Raw genomic sequence first — 17,463 nt, forward strand, 5'->3', positions numbered from 1 at the left:
GTGTACGTGCTGATGCACAGCCTAACTGTAGTAAGGTTGTAAACAGTTGTTAAATATCGTTTTCTATGGGAGGTGGAAAGATAAAGGATTTTCTGAGTTGGTGACTGTCATTTTGAAGGAATGTCTTTTGCATGTCTGAATTTGCTCAGTAAATTAAAAGGTAAAAGAAAATCATAAAGCCAAGACAAAAGCTTTATTATTGAATAATGTTATGTCTTTTTAACCCTTAGGCTATTAGAGAGGTCTTCTTTCAAGAAGATATTGATGGAGTAGACTGTGTAAAGAAGAAATCAAATAACGATCGACTGAGCATTGAAAATCAAATGTCATGAACAAAAAAAAAAAAATGCAGCCAGTCTTCTTGTACCTGCCACAGATCAACACATCTCAGTAAATCTCCATTACTTGGCAAGTCAACAAAAAAATTAATCCGGTAAGGATAGTTGGTAATATTTACTTTGTTTTGCCTCATAATTTAAATATTCAAAACTCTTTTGTGTTTGTATTGCTTTATGTTTGGACCCCGTTGCAAAGCTGACACCATTTCTACTAAGAAAGAGGCAAGTTTCCAGATTGTTTGATGGTCCTTAGGTGGATTTCTCTAAGATGTAACATACTTACTGGTGTTCTCAAGCGAGCCTTCAGTAGATCTGAATCATTTAAAGGTTCACCCTTATCTAGTTAAAAATCAGTGTTTGAATATCTATCAGTATGCAAAACATTCATTTGCTACTAGAGTTAGAGCTCCTTATTATACCAGGAAGAATTTAAGTTTTAATTAGCATTTCCTCTGGTGTACTAAATCCACTGAGATTACTACACTTAGTAAAATTTAATTAACTTGACAAAAGATCCTAATTGTTTTCATGCCACTAGTCCTTAGTGGGACTAAAAATAATACCCTTCAAATTAAGTGTCTAGAACCAACCTTCCTTTTGGTTGTCCTATATACGTAAAATGTGTTGGCCTACATATAATTATAGTTGGTAGAAAGTCTTGCCCAATATGGAATCAAGATTATTTGCTCCAAGATGAAAAATTTATGGTAATGCATAACAATAAAAACTTATTAGTCAAAAACCTCAGCTAACATGAATTCTTCCCACTAACCTCTTAACTTTTGCAATGGGAGGTTTACTAATTTTTCTAGGTGTACAGAGTAATGAACGAGATATAGTATTCATTTAAATCAATACAGTAACATAATACTGTCAAGAAAAAAGAAAGATAAAGGTGTCAATAATGTAACTATGATAAAGAATATACATCTATATCAAGTGTAGCATAACTAGGAGAAAATTGGAATTAAAATAAAAATGCTGCTTGTTCAAGACACTTGTATCCTTCCTTTTTTCTCAAATAGAACTGCTCACATAATGCCAAGGCTTTATTCACTTTGAGACACTCATCTTGAAAGAAATATGAGTGTGGAAAGTATTGGTGCGCACAGTTTAAAGAGTATTGGGGACATCTTTCAGCTCAAGAGATTTGTTACAGAAATTTATATGCAGTACATAAGTACTAGAGTCCAGAATTTTTTTTTTGGCTCTGGATGTCTAAAGAAGAGATTTTAAGGAGAAGGGATCAAGGAAAAATACCTAAGCTCTTTTGCCAAGGCTGGGATTTCATTGCTCACATCCTCACATTACAGGGATCAGATATGTTTGCCTAATTATTATCTCCATAATTTAAGGCATGAAACCGTTTATCATCCTAAGAAATCAAATCAATCACTTGTTATTCCTGTACTGAGCTTTGTTTGGCCTGAATATCTCTGATGTGCTTAGAAATTACTGCTAATACAGATTTGGTTTTGGCAACTTGAACCATTATGTGGATGCTTTTATCTGAAGAAGCCGTGTCTTTGGTAAGGCTTAAACTCCATCCCCTCCTGAAATAACACAGTTCAGACTGAGGCTTTACCATTGAGAATGCGAGAGAGTATTAACTATATGCATTGTGAGGTCCCTATAGCACTGGGAAAGAAAAAACCCGCTGTAAATCTCTCTGCATCTAGAATCTTCAGCTTCTCTTTCTGCCCAAACATCTGGCTGCTTTATAACATTTGAATACTAAGAAGATTATCTTGGCTGATGATCCATCCAGACTGGCTGTTAAACACCTCTTTCTGCTTTCCTTGCCAAGTTCCTTCTTTGCCTCCTTCCCTCTCAATTTGAACCAATTTGAAAAAGGGGCTCTTACAGGCTTCAATCTCCATCAAGATTTCTTGATGTAAGTTCAAGATATTCATCTATTTTAGTTAGATTATTAGAATCTTCTGAATAGATGTAAACAAAATAGTTTTAATGAACAACCCCACAGGGTTCATACTGATCACTTTTGCCCTAATAGAACCTTTATGATAAGCCTTTTTCTCAAAACCACTGTGTGTGTGTTTGATGTAGAGAAATATTTAAAATTACACTCCTATTAACTTTTCTCTGCATATATAAAATAGTTAACTCTGAAGAGTTGTCAAAGGTTTAAGTTTCATGTGTAAAAAATCAAAGCAAGCCAGGTATACAGTTGATAAAATGGAGACAACGGGAAAAGCAATCCACAAAAGGCTCGCTATAGAAGACACTAAGCATTTGGAAGAAGTTCCTGTTTCTAAGAAAATGGAAATAACTGTTCATCTTTGTTCCTGTTGAGAATATATTTAGACTATAAAGTCTTAAGTAAACTGTTGTACCTCTTGCCATCTCTGCCTTTAATTTTTTTTTTGCTTCGTATGACTAATGAATTATTGGCAACATTAGATAAAACATAGGATAAAAAATCTCTTGTTTTAACTGTGAATAGCAGCCTGGAATACTCTCGCATTCTCATCATCACTTATTAGAATCCATTAACTTTTAAAAAGACTGTTTTCAGCAGTTTTTCATGACCTTACCTACTGTTCACCTCAAGTATTTAGACACTTAATATCTATAATGAAAAAAGGTATTTTATAAAACAATTAATTATGTGATACAATTTTCTGATCCAGCATTTTTACACACACCTTTGGAGTTTTACATTATACCATAACAATTTATGCATTTAGAAAATTGAAGCGTAATTGAACATTATAATGTGTAAAAGCAGTTCTGATTAACATAACGTAGAGGCATGTAATAGGAATGTTAAAGACTCAAGAAAGAAAATAAGGTGTTTCAAGCCTCTGAAGTTGTAAGTCTCTACACAGAATATAAGCCATCAATAACAGAATGATTACTGGGAATGTTGAGAACATTTACAAAATCATCTCATTATCTTTCCTAGAGAACACTGGTAATTTCATTTGGATCTAGTCTTCCTCTATTCTAATAGTCTTTCTTTATTATGTACATCCTTTTTTTAATGGTGTAGTTTTAATATTTTATTTTAAAATTACTTTCAAATTTTAATGGAAAAATAGGTCCTCAAAGCAACTAGTAGTAGCTTCAGAATGGTTCTTTTGGAAGAAATCCTTTGAAAAGAGAATGGATGCTCAATTTTAAATGAATCTGAGTGTTCTTAAGTATACTACAGTTTCTACTTTTCTGTTGCAAATTTAAGGCTTGACTCTGTCTGACTCAAGCAAAAGAATAATCCATCATAGAGTAGTTTATCAGAATTTTTCTTTTTTTTGGCTGCCAATAGCTGATGAAGAATATGTCTAGTACAGTTCCCCTAAATAAGTGGAGAAGAGAACAGTGACAGAAAAATCTGAGGTTTGGTTTGGGGCTGGATTTTTAGGGAGGTAAAAAGAAATGTTGTGATGAATCTCTGATATTTGTCCATGAGAAGATTTTGTATAAGATGCTCTTACCCAATTTTAAATGTCAGTATCATGAATATTCATCTCCTGCTGCTTACAACAAAAGCATTTTCAAGAAAAACCTGAAGAAGGTAAAGCCTTAGTGAACATTAACATCTCTCTTGAAATCAGTTGAGCTATGCTGATTTGTATCACTTGAGGTCTAAAACACAAAAATCATGTGTTTTTTGAAAGAAAACCAGCTTAATCTTTCTTTAACTATCAAATTACTTAGGAATTCTACAGTGACAGATTTTTCTGGGAATGAAACATAGCATCAGGCTGGAAGAACATAGGTGCCATGAGGAAAGAATAGCTATTTCATAAAGTTTTACCAGCCATAAGCATTACATACAAGACTGAAAAGACAAGTTAATATTTTCTTAGGAAAAATCCCAAACTGATGGAAAAACATCTGCTCCATTTAAAAACTAATGGAAAATATCAGTGCAATAAAAAGAAATAGTGCAATTAAAAGAAAGGAAAATGCTGAGGGAAGGTAATTTGTGGAAAATGTTCATCAGCTTTGCACATCTATTGAGGATTGCTTAGGCACTTCTCTCCAATCAACAGAAATCCAAATAATGTTACAGTATATGCAAACAAACTGTGTGATTTCTAAAGAAGCTCTACAAACTCAACCAAGTTAACCTTAAGTCATAGCAAATGTTACAGCTATAGTGTTATTGTACTGTTCGTCTTGGATTTTTCAGTAAGTAGACAGACTATAAATTTATGGGAGCATATTGTTCTTTTCCAATGAAGTATCTTAGCATTCTCTGTACCTAAAAAAGTAATAATAATTTGGCTTTATATTATAGCAACACCTATGAAGCTTTGATACTTTCTTACTACAGTGGCCAGAATTGCAGGATTCTCTTCCAGACGTTGTAGAATTCAGCAAGTTCTGTGTGCATGCAGTCTCGTTTTAGTTACAGTGTGATATAGGACTGAAGAGAACTCATTCTACTCATGACTGTATTACTTTCTATACAACTATAACTCCAAAGACTTCATGTAACTGTACTTGTAACAGTGCTGTAATATAAAAATGAACTGAGGAAAAGCCATTTAGAAATTTCTCTGATTATTAACCACAAGTTAGCTATAATTAGATTGGAAGTCAAAGCTGATAGCAGAGGATTAAGGCTGCTTTTCATCTCCCTGTCTTCTTTCAGAGGTTGGAAGTCCTGAAGACTTTGATAATTTGGTGATCTAAGCCCAACGTTGCTCTTGATTCCATGATGGGACCACACCACTTGCCTCTCTGGACTGAACCACCCAGCTTCTGATTTATGACGCACAGTGAGGATCAAAACTTTCAACCACAGCTTGATATACAGCTTGGTATTCTTAGTAAACATGTAGGCCTAAATCCAGAACAACTTAATTCCCACTGGTTTAAACCTACTTGACTTGTTTCCAGTCCCTAGTCAGTGATGAGAGTCACCGTTTCTGACACTAACTAGTTCAAAGCAGGGCTTGAAAATCAGCTGCAGAAGTTATTGAAATACCCTTAATCTAAACTCTAATTAGGTTTCATAAGAAATCTTGAGAACAGAAAAGCAGAATTTTCTAATAGACATAATATGCTTAACCTATCGGAATTTATGAATACTGTAGTAAATATCTAAATATTTTGATAATGACAATACTGTGTGAGAATAAAGTATAGTTTTTGTATATTTTAACCTGTGGGGAAAGCTTTAGATAATAATTTTTTCTAAATTAATGTGACATCAGATGTCCTATTCAAACCTCTAATTGCACTAGATAAGCATATTAATTAAAATTTCTGATGCAAGATCTTTCTTATTTAGCAATGTATTCTTTTATTTCTAAGACCTGATTAGATTTCAATATTAACACCCGATCACTGCAAATCAGAAAATCTCTGATGTATGTTCATACATTTATTTTGGTCTTGGTTTTGCGCAAAAAAATTCTCCATGGCAGGAGCAGAGGAGGAGACTCACACTGAGATCACATACACTGAGGCTTTTTTTGTAACTGTCACTAGTGAGTAAAAGCTTTGTGTTATCTGTTGTTTTAAGCTAATACCTTCAAGGCACAAAATGCCTACACACCAACTCAAATGTAATTGGTGAGGAGAGAGGAAAAATTGTTTGTAGTAGGAAATAGCAAAAAAACATATTGTACCTGGAGAGGAAATTTTAGTGTTTTTTTTCTCATTGTTTTAGTGTGTTTCTACAGAGCTTACAGTGTTACCAGAGAGATATGTCAGAAGTCTGGCTTCTTCATGTCAGTGCCTTGTGTCAGATGTTTCCTAGAGAATATCTTCTTCCATCGTCATTCCACACATGAAATTGTCAGAAGTTCCTGATCAACAGACTAAACAAGATTTTCCATATTATTTTCTTCTACTCTGCTTTTCCACCTCTTTCCCATGGCATTGAACTGCAACGATAAAAACCTTTGAAAGACCTGTATGCATGCAGTGGGCACATGCTGACCATCCTGAAACACTGATTCAGAAATGCTGAGACCTATAGATCTCGGCACAGATATTAACATGACTCAATAAACAGGAGCATTAAAGATATACGCAACCTGAATAAATACTATAATAGAACGTACATGCAGGATGTAGGAGCCCAAGTTTTTGTCCTGTCCTTTCTTGTCACCTGATGGTATTCACCTTATTGACATCTCTTTGGACCTCAGTATTCCTAAACCAGTCAGAAAGTTCTGCTTTCCATCCTGTCTCCTTTTTACTCTGGTCTTACTAGCTCTGAAAATTGGTTTGTTTGTCGATCTGATTGATCCCTCAACCAGACACAAGAGGATTGTCTGACTCCTGGCATTCGGTTTCTAGGGCGTGGTGGCTCAGCATTCTCTAGTTGCCCAGGACCCAGGCCCATAAAACAATTAGACATGATGCTTACTGCCGTTCCAGTTTTAAATGCCTTGCTGAAAGACTGAATATGGAACCTAACTCTGTTCACATGAAGATAAAACTGTGCCTGCTCTCTTTGTTACAGCCTTGCTATCAGGCTCTCTATCTGCATGTATTAAAACCAGACTTCCCTGGTGGAATGCTGAAGTTAAAAACCGAGCTCACCAAAGTCAGGAAAAACACAGATAATGTTCCGCTTTACTCATCACAGTCTAAGCTGAAGCTACTGTTTGCCATTCCTTAAAAGATACGGATCTCACAAGGAGCTGTTGTTGATGCCAGATGGGCAGATCTTTCTCTGTAGATAAGTGGGTGCTGGAAGCCTTCTGCCAAAATAATGTCTGGAATGTTGGAAAAGTAGAGCTCCACATTGACTGGGAATTAGACCCAGCAGGGGCTGCAGGGCCATTGGAGCTGCAGAGCTCGCTCAGAATTGCAAAATCTCTTGATCATCCAGAAAGCCTGTTCTAAATTCTTTTATGAGAAGATCAAATATTGTGGTGGGAAATGCAGTTTGACCAAAATAGAAGGGAGTGTGCTATGTTCAAATCAATGACGCTTTCAACTGAGGATGCCTTAGTTTATGGCTTAGTTGTACATCTCACTTTCAGAGATTCCAGAAAGCCATGGGATGTCATCAGGCCTCAGCTCAGACTCTGGTGTTTTGTTTCCTGGATTTGTTTTTGTTTAAGTTTAATGACAGATCAAGGAAGAGGTGGGCAAGAAATTTAATGATACCTCTGGAAGCAATTAGTTCCTACAGTTGGTATTTTGTGTCGAAATTCATAATTCTAGGTGAAATCAGCCTTTCTGAAGAGCTGCCCAGAACATTTATGTAGGGCACAGACTTTATGCTGGCCTGCACAGAAAAAAAATCTTATATTCAATAGTGTTTCTCTGTTTGGTTTATGTAGACCATGTAGCCAAATACTTTGTATTTTTAGCTGACATGAAAAGACATTCTCAGTACAATGTGGTTTAGAAAAATCCATTCAGTCAGGAAAAAGGTTGTGATGACCCATTAAGGAAACATTTCTTAAAACCCAGCAGTTTAATTTAAAAATGTCTTGTTTCTTCAGTCTGTTAATCCTAAACAAGCCCTGGACATTTTTGAACTATGCAACTAATCCTGAGAATGCTCACTTATGCAAATTGTTGCTCAGAATGGGAATAAAAGATTAGGCTGTCAGGCTTCATATCTAGAATATGTAGGACTTCATATTTTATATTATAGAAATGTCACTACTCTTCTGGGGTAATGAAACATACTTTAACCTTGCACAAGTACTGCTTTACTATCATTAAGATCAATAGAATGAATAAGAATAGTAGTATTTGGGCTGTTTAGGATGGAAGGCAGCATCTATACCAAAATGCAGCTCATAAAACTGAAAAAAATCCTTCAAGTGTATTATCTATGAAGAGCTCATGGGATTTTTTAAAAGGCATGAGGCTAAAGCTTCCTCCAGCATGTTCGACATTTGCATGAGTAGAGGATGCCTTGGATTGATTTGGTAATAGAAGTTTCTCTGTTGCTTCTGCCTCTGTATCTGTGGGTCTTCCAGCCATAAGCTGTCAGACACGGTGGGTATACATTCCTTGTAGGAAGAGGAGGAGAGAGTGAGATCATAGCCCTAGATGATATGGTCATAGTAAATTATTCATTATTGTGATGTATATATAGCATCTGCCTTAAGTGGTATTTCAGCAACATGAAACATGACAGGTTGTTTCTTTGTTTCTAATGGTTAAATAGACAAAAAGCCTGAGACAGCTTCTTTCTCGTATCTCACATGTTTGTGTTTTTTTCTCTTCCTTTAACTTCATGAACATGTGCTTTATATGAAAGAATATGACAAAAGAATGAAGATGGCATTTATGGCAGGACAGAACTCCTTTTCCAACCCACTGTATGTAAAGTATCTTACATGCATTGACATTACTTCTCTCATATAAATTTAAAATATGTATTTCAAAACTTTCCCATGCTTCTAAACCATAAATATTTAATTGTTAGTATTATCATCAATCAGGTTAGATGATCTATGAAAGATATTGGTGGTAAAAGCTTCTTGCGCTGTTTGCTATAGACCTCCAAAAGCACTCCAGGTTCACCGAGAGCTTCTAAGGAGCTGATGGCAGAGGGGGGCTGTTGATTAATGGCTCCCTGGGACACTCTGACACCTCTGCCTGGATCAGAGACAGCTGGAGTCTGCCTGAGAGCAGTGCTTTGTACAAGCGAGGCAAAGGTTAGCAGCATGGAGGAATTCCTGCAAGAAACGTGAGGTACACAGCTTCCTCTGGGGCAGGATAATGGTCTGCAAAGGGGAGTAATAGAGTGAAGGATCGTTTTGTACTACTCAAGCGAAAACAAGAGACAAGACAGATGATGTTAAAGGGTTAGAATAAAAGCAAGAATAAGAGTCCATGGAGAAATGAAGCTTAAAGTATGTCAAGTTTTGTTGTGGTTGTTTTTTTTGAAGTATAGTTGAATTTATCATCCATAACCAAGAGTTTTTGTTATGAGGGTTTTGTTTATTCATTCTTTCATATCATAATTTACCATGCTAAACAAAGTGCACTTCTCCATTGCGGAAGGAGTATCACTAATACCCCTAACAGCACCATCCTTATTTAGTTAAAACAATGCTGACATTATAATGGTGCAAGGAAAATTCAGACGGATTGGTTAGAGTTCTTTCATCTGCAAATCTGTGTTATTTGTGATAATTGGCACAGAAAAACCCTATTGTAACAAGGCAGTTTCCATGACCCTAGAACATTGCTAGCATTTCCTCCATGTAAAATAAAATGGAATGCAGGAATCTGCAATGCTTAATCATTCATTTATCCCAGCACTGTGCCTTTGGAAGTGTCCAGAATCACGTGCTTCACAAGAAAATACACTCACTGTATTTTAGGTTCATTTTACCTTCTCCCCAGCCTGTGCTTAGAATTCCTAGTACAAAACAACTAGTCTTGTAATCAGTTTCCTCTTGAAGTCATTGAAATATTTTTATTGTGTAAAATGTTATCACATAGGTTGCATTTCTGACCAAGCTTTGTCATTTACAGATCTAACTATTAGTAAATGCCATGCATGGAAATAAAGGTGGCTCTAAACTTTGCAAATGTCGTTTGCAGAGAAAGGCACAAGACCGCCTTGGGAGAATTCTGTAAACAGGGTTTGATTCAGAGAACCTGGGAATCATTAGAGGGAAAAAATAATTTGGCTTTAATGAGCTTTGACTTAGTATTCAAAGTAGGAACTTTTGACGCATTTGGGAGTACTTTGCATTAACACAAATGAGCCAGGAGCACAAATCCTTGGAATGGGAACTACTTCAAAATTATTGTAGACTGACATCACTGACTGGGTTTAACTGTGTCCTTTTCAGTGGGAGAGGTAAGAGGGAAAGGTCCATCAGTGCATGACAGTATAAACTTGTGTTTGGCATGGAGTCTGAAAAGGACAAACAACTACAGCATCTCCCAGACATGGGTGGGCAAAGCCCAGAAACAGTAATTAGAAGCTCCTAATCCCATGGATGCTCTGTTACACAGTGAAGTGCATTAACTGGTGGCCTCAGACAAAGACCTGCAGGTGGAAAAGGCAAAACGTCAGGTATATACTGCTTGGCATGGAGGTATGTACATAAATGAAAATCACCTACAGGAACTCAAGAAAAAGTGTTTCTTTGGGCCAAGAAAGAGGATTTAGAAAGCTGCTCAAAGCACTTTTATCAGAGGATTCATTTGGAGAGACATTTTGAGACTACAAGGATGCATCTCTTAATTACATCAAGTGCATTACTTGTAAGAGATCACATGCAACCCACATGTGCCACACTCATTTTCAAAATGCAACAGGACAGCAACAAAACATAAACTTAGAAAACAATCTAGTTTCATGTAGAGTCGATCTTTCAAGAACAGCAGAGGATTAGTAAATGTCATTTTATGGAGACAAATCTTGAAGCAGCAAAAATAAAAATATTACATTCTATCACTAAAAGCAAAGAATTTTTTTAACACTGTTGTCATTACTGTAACCAGGCAGAATGGCCAGAGGGTACTCTAAGCAAAGGTCTTACATGCTACATGGCATAACTGCAATCAATGACAGCCTGAATGCTTACTTGCTTTCCTACACTGGCTCTGAGATGCATCACTATAATACAAAGGCACGAGATTTTTAAAAAGGAATTTAAGAAACATTTGGTTTTAATACAAATGAGCATCTAGTGGAATTCTGTTGCCTTTAATTATCTTTAAAAAGCCCACCAGATACACCACAGGAGTGAAATAGCTGAAGAAATAGTGGTTGTAATTCCTTAAGTTGTCAAGGGCCTCTTCTTCTTTCCCAGGTCTGTGAGATGTTGACCATGACTTTCTAACGGCCTTAGGCCTTTAATGTCAAGGTTGCTACAACTGAAAAGCAAATTTGTGAGAGGAGTTTTGCTACTTTAAAATATTAAAAGTACAGTCTCACTAGGGAGAAAGGTTTGGAAATAAAGGGATAAGCTAATTATTTATAATTAGGTCAGACTGGGTAGGCTGATTGCCATAATTAACATTGCCTAATGACTGTCCTCAGGGATTTTACATGGATATACCAGGTGAAATCTGGTAAGGGTGGGTATCTCTTGTGCTTTTCTGGTGCACGAGAGCATTTGTAGCTCCAGACCAGAGCAGATGTGTGAGCAGGGATGCACGTGGGAGGCCGGGAGCGCTGCAGGTGAGCACGCGGCGCGGGCGGAGAGCACCAGGGAGATGTAGGTTAGTGTGCTGGGAGGCCGAGCTGGCTGCGCTCCGGGAGGGAAGCGTGTGTGGGCTGGGGAAACGCTCCCGAGCTAGCGGTGAGGGAGCTGGGTGAAGCTTAGAAGTAGTTAGAGATCTGTGCATCAAAGCAAACGGCAGCTTTTCTTAATTGAAAAGGGATCTCTAGAAAATAGAGGAGGAGTATTCATGTGGCTCAAATAGCTAGGGGGACTTCTTACAGACTGAGTTAACCAGAGGTACGCAGACGGTGCATGTAAATATTTCACACAGTAATAATGAGTCATGAACATTTCCCTTCTTACAGCCTCTTTCAGGACAAATTCAGACAAAATCCTGTGGGATTCTGTACTGAGTCTGTGCAAGCCTGACTGTGCAACGTTCGCCTACAGCACAGCGCTTTCCTAACTGCTTTTGTCTCACCGTAGGAACACTTCCTTCCTTCGGCCCAGCTGCATTAATCCTCTCTCTGACACATCTAAAATGAAGCTAAATAATAGCCAAATGGACTCAAGAAATAATTAATGGCAAAGAGGACAGAAAAGCACCAGAGTCTGCATTACTTCAAGCCCACTTAGGAAGAGCACCATACACACCTTGAGAGGCAGCCAGAGTGAGCAAAACCCCTGCCATTGCCCTCGTGCAGCTTTCCATCTGGGTTTTCCAAATTTCAGGAGACATCCAAGCCTTGGCCTTCGCAAGTAGTATCATGCCAGCAGCCCTCATTTGTACCTCAGGGGAACACTAGCTCAAGTGTTTTGTTGAGCACATGGTAGCTGCCTGACAAGGAATGAGAAGGTATAAAAATGACCGGTACAAATCATTTAGTCCATAATAGCAGACAAGACAATTTCTTCATAGAGAGACTGACAGGCGGATGGCAGAGGCTGATTGGTGTTACTCAGTTTTTAATAACATGTGTAGCTCAACATAAAAAACGGCTTTTCCCTCTCCATCGACCTCAGGCTCAAATGCTTTTAAGAAGGCCTGCAGGTCTTCCATAGGTATTCAGTGGTATGGTGAGGGCAAGTAAATACACCCAGCTGCATTTCTCTGATTTAAGCTATATTGATGCCTCTCTACTGCCTCTTGGGGAAATGTGACTGAGTTTGGGGTTCTTTATTCAGAGTTTAAAGTGGCTGTCTGAGGTAACAAAACGGTGACATGATAGACAAGTCCCACAGCTATCAAGGTGTACAACCAAAAGACAGACTATTACTAGAACTGTGTGAAAAATGCAGACACTTGATATCAATATGTATTTTCAAATCACGTATTGCTTTCATTGAAATTTTTGTGCCCCCCAAAAAACAAACACAAAACTTTACAAAAATCAAAATCTTTAGTTTCCAGAGATTTTAAACACATCTCTCTGTTTCCATTTGCATTAGTTCTTATTTGCAAGTTTATTTCAAATTTATGTAAACGTTCCCTCTGAAAGGTGTTCTTAAAATACTGAAATCCAAAAGGAGGTGTTCGTTGCAGATCAAAGGAAATGTTTCGTTCTCTAGTAAGCCTTTAATCTACTCCTGTTCCCCCCAAAACGTTAAGAACATTGTTCTGACAAATCTATCAATTTCTTCAATTAAAAAAAACCAAAAAAACAAACAGCCAGCCACTTAATTTGGATGCAACATGGGCAGCGTCCTGATCAAACACAGCCAGATGCTCATGGTGCCACAAGCTCATATGGGTGTCTAACGGAAGAGCGACTGTTAAAAATGACCTTTATATTGCAAATTTGGGTAATCAACAACTTCAGCTAGGCACTTGGAGGGCTTTTTTATCTCTTGCTTCCCTGATGGTTACTCTCCACATGTTACCATCAGTCTCACCCATACGTTTTTAGAAGTCTTTGAGGACCTGTCTCAGTTAGCCTCATTTTGCCTCCCACCTGTGTTAAACATTCCTGTTCCTGTTACCTTCTTGCAGGAGAGGACCGCTGTGGTGCAGAGTTTGAATTACGATGCTGGAAAGCACATTGCCCTCGACCCAGTGAAAACCAACACGCCATTGTCATAGAATTACAGAGTGTTTCAAAGCGGCTCATTGTAAGTCTGCAGTTCGCAGGTACGGCTGTCAGCTGGGAAATCCCACGCTGACGCCAAGGGGTATGCAGCAGCCACCGGAGGAACTGTGAACTAAATGAATGAGTTCCTTTGAAACTGATGCTAAATGAAAAGACTCATGCACTCTTAACCAGCACAAGATTGTTCATTATATATATATATATATATATATATATATATATATAAAAGTACCTCCACATTTTAAACTAATGATGACTTTTAGGCATGGTGTAATTATAGCACCATTGGGAAGCCATATGTCACCGAACTTTCAAATGTAAAGGTTGTGCCTACAAAATGAAGCCATATATTCCCATTAATTGAAGCAGTTGATTTCCAGTTACACAATATTAGTTTTAATGGTGAGACTATTAGAAAGTCTATGAATTTCTTTTTGCTATTGATCTGTAGTGTGAAGGTGGCACACTTTAAACTGATCAAAGTTGGTAAGAGAGTGACGTTTGTGCCAGCAAAGTTATAAATATAAGTGACTCTTAGAGTTGTCGCCTGTAAGTTAGCATTAGAATAACCTTGGAGGAATGGTAGTTTTGTGCTGTCAGCACAGCCGGCACAGCTAGAGCATAAAGGATTAGCAACAGAAATTTTGATGAGGGTATTTACTACTAATGACTGCCTTCAAAATTGCCTTTTATCTACAGCTTTTAAAGGCATTTTCCATTCATTAAGCCTTATAAAACCTTTGTAAAATTGGTAGAAGATATAGAAATGCAGATAACTTTGTGCCAAAACACACAGTAACACTTTGACAGAAAAGGGCAGCAGTACACACTAAACATTATTTAAAATAGGAATTGCACAAAAAAAGTGATGCTATCACTTTGTTAATTAGAGTTTGACCAGAACAGGGGAACAGTCTTGCTCTTAAGAAAAATGGTGTGGAATAATGGGCAAATAATGCTCATGGCTTCTGGCTTGTGTTGTAGCAGCAAGACAGATGTATGTTATGCAGTGATATATATATATATAAAAAAAAAAAAAAAAAAAAAAAAGAGAGTTAAGTATATGAATGGCACCTGTTCTTTTATTGTAACGAAATCTGCTTCCCCAACTGCCAACCCCAAGAGATCAAAAGCAGTGAGTCAGGCCTACTAAACTGATGAGCTGAAAACCCTGAGATTTAAAAAAATAATAAATGTAGGGGGTTTGGGGTGTGGGGTTTTTTTGAGGTCTTTTGAGCCTTTAGAGTTGGATTTCTGTTCTTCTGCAGCCACAAGGAATAGAAAAGCAGGCAAGAGAGCACTGAAGGCACATCTGTAGAGATGTTTGGTCTAGTGGTGTACAAGAGATGTCAGAACCCCACGTCATGAAGCTGCTCTAGAACACAAGAGGTGGGAAACCAGGCTTAGGCTGATGCTATTACTGGGTTGCAGTGGGTGAGGACGAGTTCAACCTGGCTGCCTTAGCTGTACCTCAAGCATGCAGACAGCCACATTTTTTAAGAGAAATTAGTAAAGAACAACATATGGACCAGAAGCAAAACCAGTGGCTACACAGCATGCTGCCCAGCAATGCAGGAGCAAGCTCTGATGGCACCAGTATGGGACTTCTTACATTGCTTTTAATTTGGGCAGCTCCAGGGTGGTTTACACCTTCATTAATGACCTGGGTGCTGGGACCAGCCACACCCTCAACCTGCAGGTGACATGAAAGTGAGAGGAGGAGCTGATACATCACATGGGTGTGCTGCCTGTTTAAGGGGGGCTGTGGCAGGTTGGAGAAATTGGAATTTGAAGACTGTTATGGCAGAGTTGTGAAGTATAAAGCTTTAGGTGTGGGATTTTTTTTGGTAAGTCTTTTCCTTTCTTTTTAACTACGCTAGTTATTACTGTTTAATAATGGGTTAAGTATCAATGTTGCTGTTTAAATTTCTGGTTACTTGAAGCACCTCAAAATTTTGCAGTTGCTATAGGAATGATGTCTAAGGGCTATCAATACAATTAGTCAGTTCTGTAAAAACACAAGTGACTTAATAACGTGTAACTGAAGGCTGCCAAAATATACAGTAATCTGTTGAAAATGTGAAGTTATATGCACATGTGTCAGCGTGAGTCAATGAGCGATATGTGCATTTAAAAAAAAAAAAAAAGTAGAAACACATTTTTACTTAAAAATTACTTGTGGAACAAGCTTTGCAGTATCCCTGAATATTTTTAGAAGGAAAGATGTATAAGATAATACACAGGATGACTTGCAGAATCAGCCATGCAGTGTTCAAAAGGCTACCGGAATTTTTTGCATCAGTAAGTGATAGTACCTCCCTGCAGTGATCAGAGGACTTGGTAACAGTGAAGGGTCTTCGTCACAGTGAGTAAAAGGTTGCATCCCATTTGGGTGGCTTCCAGGAATTTTTGTTATTTAGTTAGTTTTCTTATTGCTTTATCATTTTAGCTCATTAAACCAGACAGAATTTAACTCAATTTAAGAAAAAAATAAAAATATTCCTACCAGTTAAATGGCATAGAAGGATGGATGGGCACCAGAAACGGCACATTGAGAGTGTGTGGGAGCAGCAAGAGGGTGCAAGAAGGCTCTTTACAGCTCCTCCCATAATTTACCTAATAGCTTGTAGAGGGAACCTATGGAAATTTGCTCTTTAATTTTTGTTGGGTGTGAAAATTAAAATCCCCACTAATGTACTATAAAGGCCTAATCATGTCAATAATGGTTATAATAAGGTTGTTATAAAAACTAAATTAAGTGTTTTATAGGTAACTTGGCTTTTATGTACTTGGGGGGGGTGGGTGTTGTTTCTTAAGGCTGTAAAGTTGTTGATTAAGGATTCGCTTGTTTGGTGAGAAGAAGCACTCTCATTGCTGCATGTAGTACAGCAAGCTAGATTTCAGTTTGAAGTGGTCAGGCTGGTAAAATATTCCCATTCTGCAGTGTTAATCTATTCTTTAATAGCCTGGGTCTGGCCATTGAAATCCACTGTAGGATTTTTTTCTTTCCCACCCGGTTTGATTCACAGCATTTTCAATTATTTAGGTAGGAAACAAACAAACAGGCAAAGAATAAAATTGCTTAGTTCCACAAGGAGATGAAAACTTTCAAATAGGTTCATAGAGCACAAATCCTTTTACAAGGAGGATCTCTGGAAATGCTTTGAAAAAAAAAAAAAAAAAAAGACACTTCAGATTTAGGGTTTTTTTGAAGCCCACACTAGGCATCAACAGAGCTTTGAAGTCTTTTAAATGATTCTTTTATATAAAATTGGCACACAGCTCAGTTAAAACACTGAGCTAATTTTTTTATCAGATATATGAAAAAGCATAGAATAAGCATGTGGATTTCTTTTATAAAGCTTGATGGTTATTGGAGTACCGCTGAAAAAAGGCAGTTAGTTTCAGTGCTTAATGCGACTGTAATAACTGCAAGGCCACAAACCATTAGGTTCTTCATCTGATAGGTGATTAATTTCCAGGGAATATATGCTAAGAGAATAACATATTTCCCCAGACCTCTTCCCCAAAAGTTCTCACAAAGCAATGCCAGTGTATTTACTGACAGAGAAATAAGGAGGGGAAAAAAAAAAAAAAAAAAGGTTTAAAAAATTGTTCCAGCAAAACTAGTTGTGGTGTTTTGGTCACTACAAGGGAAAACAAGCATTATTACAATTTCTGGAGAGATGTGTAAAGTAATACAGTGGTCATTAGGAAAAGATGGTTGCGACTGACTTACTATGAGCATTGAAGGTATTGTAGCTGTTCCCTGACTTTTGAAACTGGTAATGCGGGTTTAAAAAATGACTATAGTTTCTTAAGAAAAGAAAACTTATTTGAACTCCTTTAGAATAAACAGAATTGTCATTATTTTGACCCCTCCCACATCCTGTTTTAATGGCAGCTCAGTGCTCAAGCTTGTCTGGGGGGAGCTGGTGCTGAGCCTGGGGAGGGCAA

General features: G+C 37.5%; 1 long non-coding RNA gene across 1 annotated transcript; it reads left to right on the forward strand.

Annotated features, from left to right (window-relative positions):
- The first annotated feature begins 337 nt into the window (after positions 1 to 337).
- Positions 338 to 13,713, forward strand: LOC308073243. Its single transcript, XR_013931958.1, has 2 exons — positions 338 to 433; positions 4,960 to 13,713. It is a non-coding gene; the product is annotated as an uncharacterized lncRNA (long non-coding RNA).
- Positions 13,714 to 17,463: the final 3,750 nt, after the last annotated feature.

The sequence above is a fragment of the Falco punctatus genome (assembly GCF_963210335.1).
Source record: "Falco punctatus genome assembly, chromosome: 14".
Lineage (NCBI taxonomy): Eukaryota > Metazoa > Chordata > Aves > Falconiformes > Falconidae > Falco > Falco punctatus.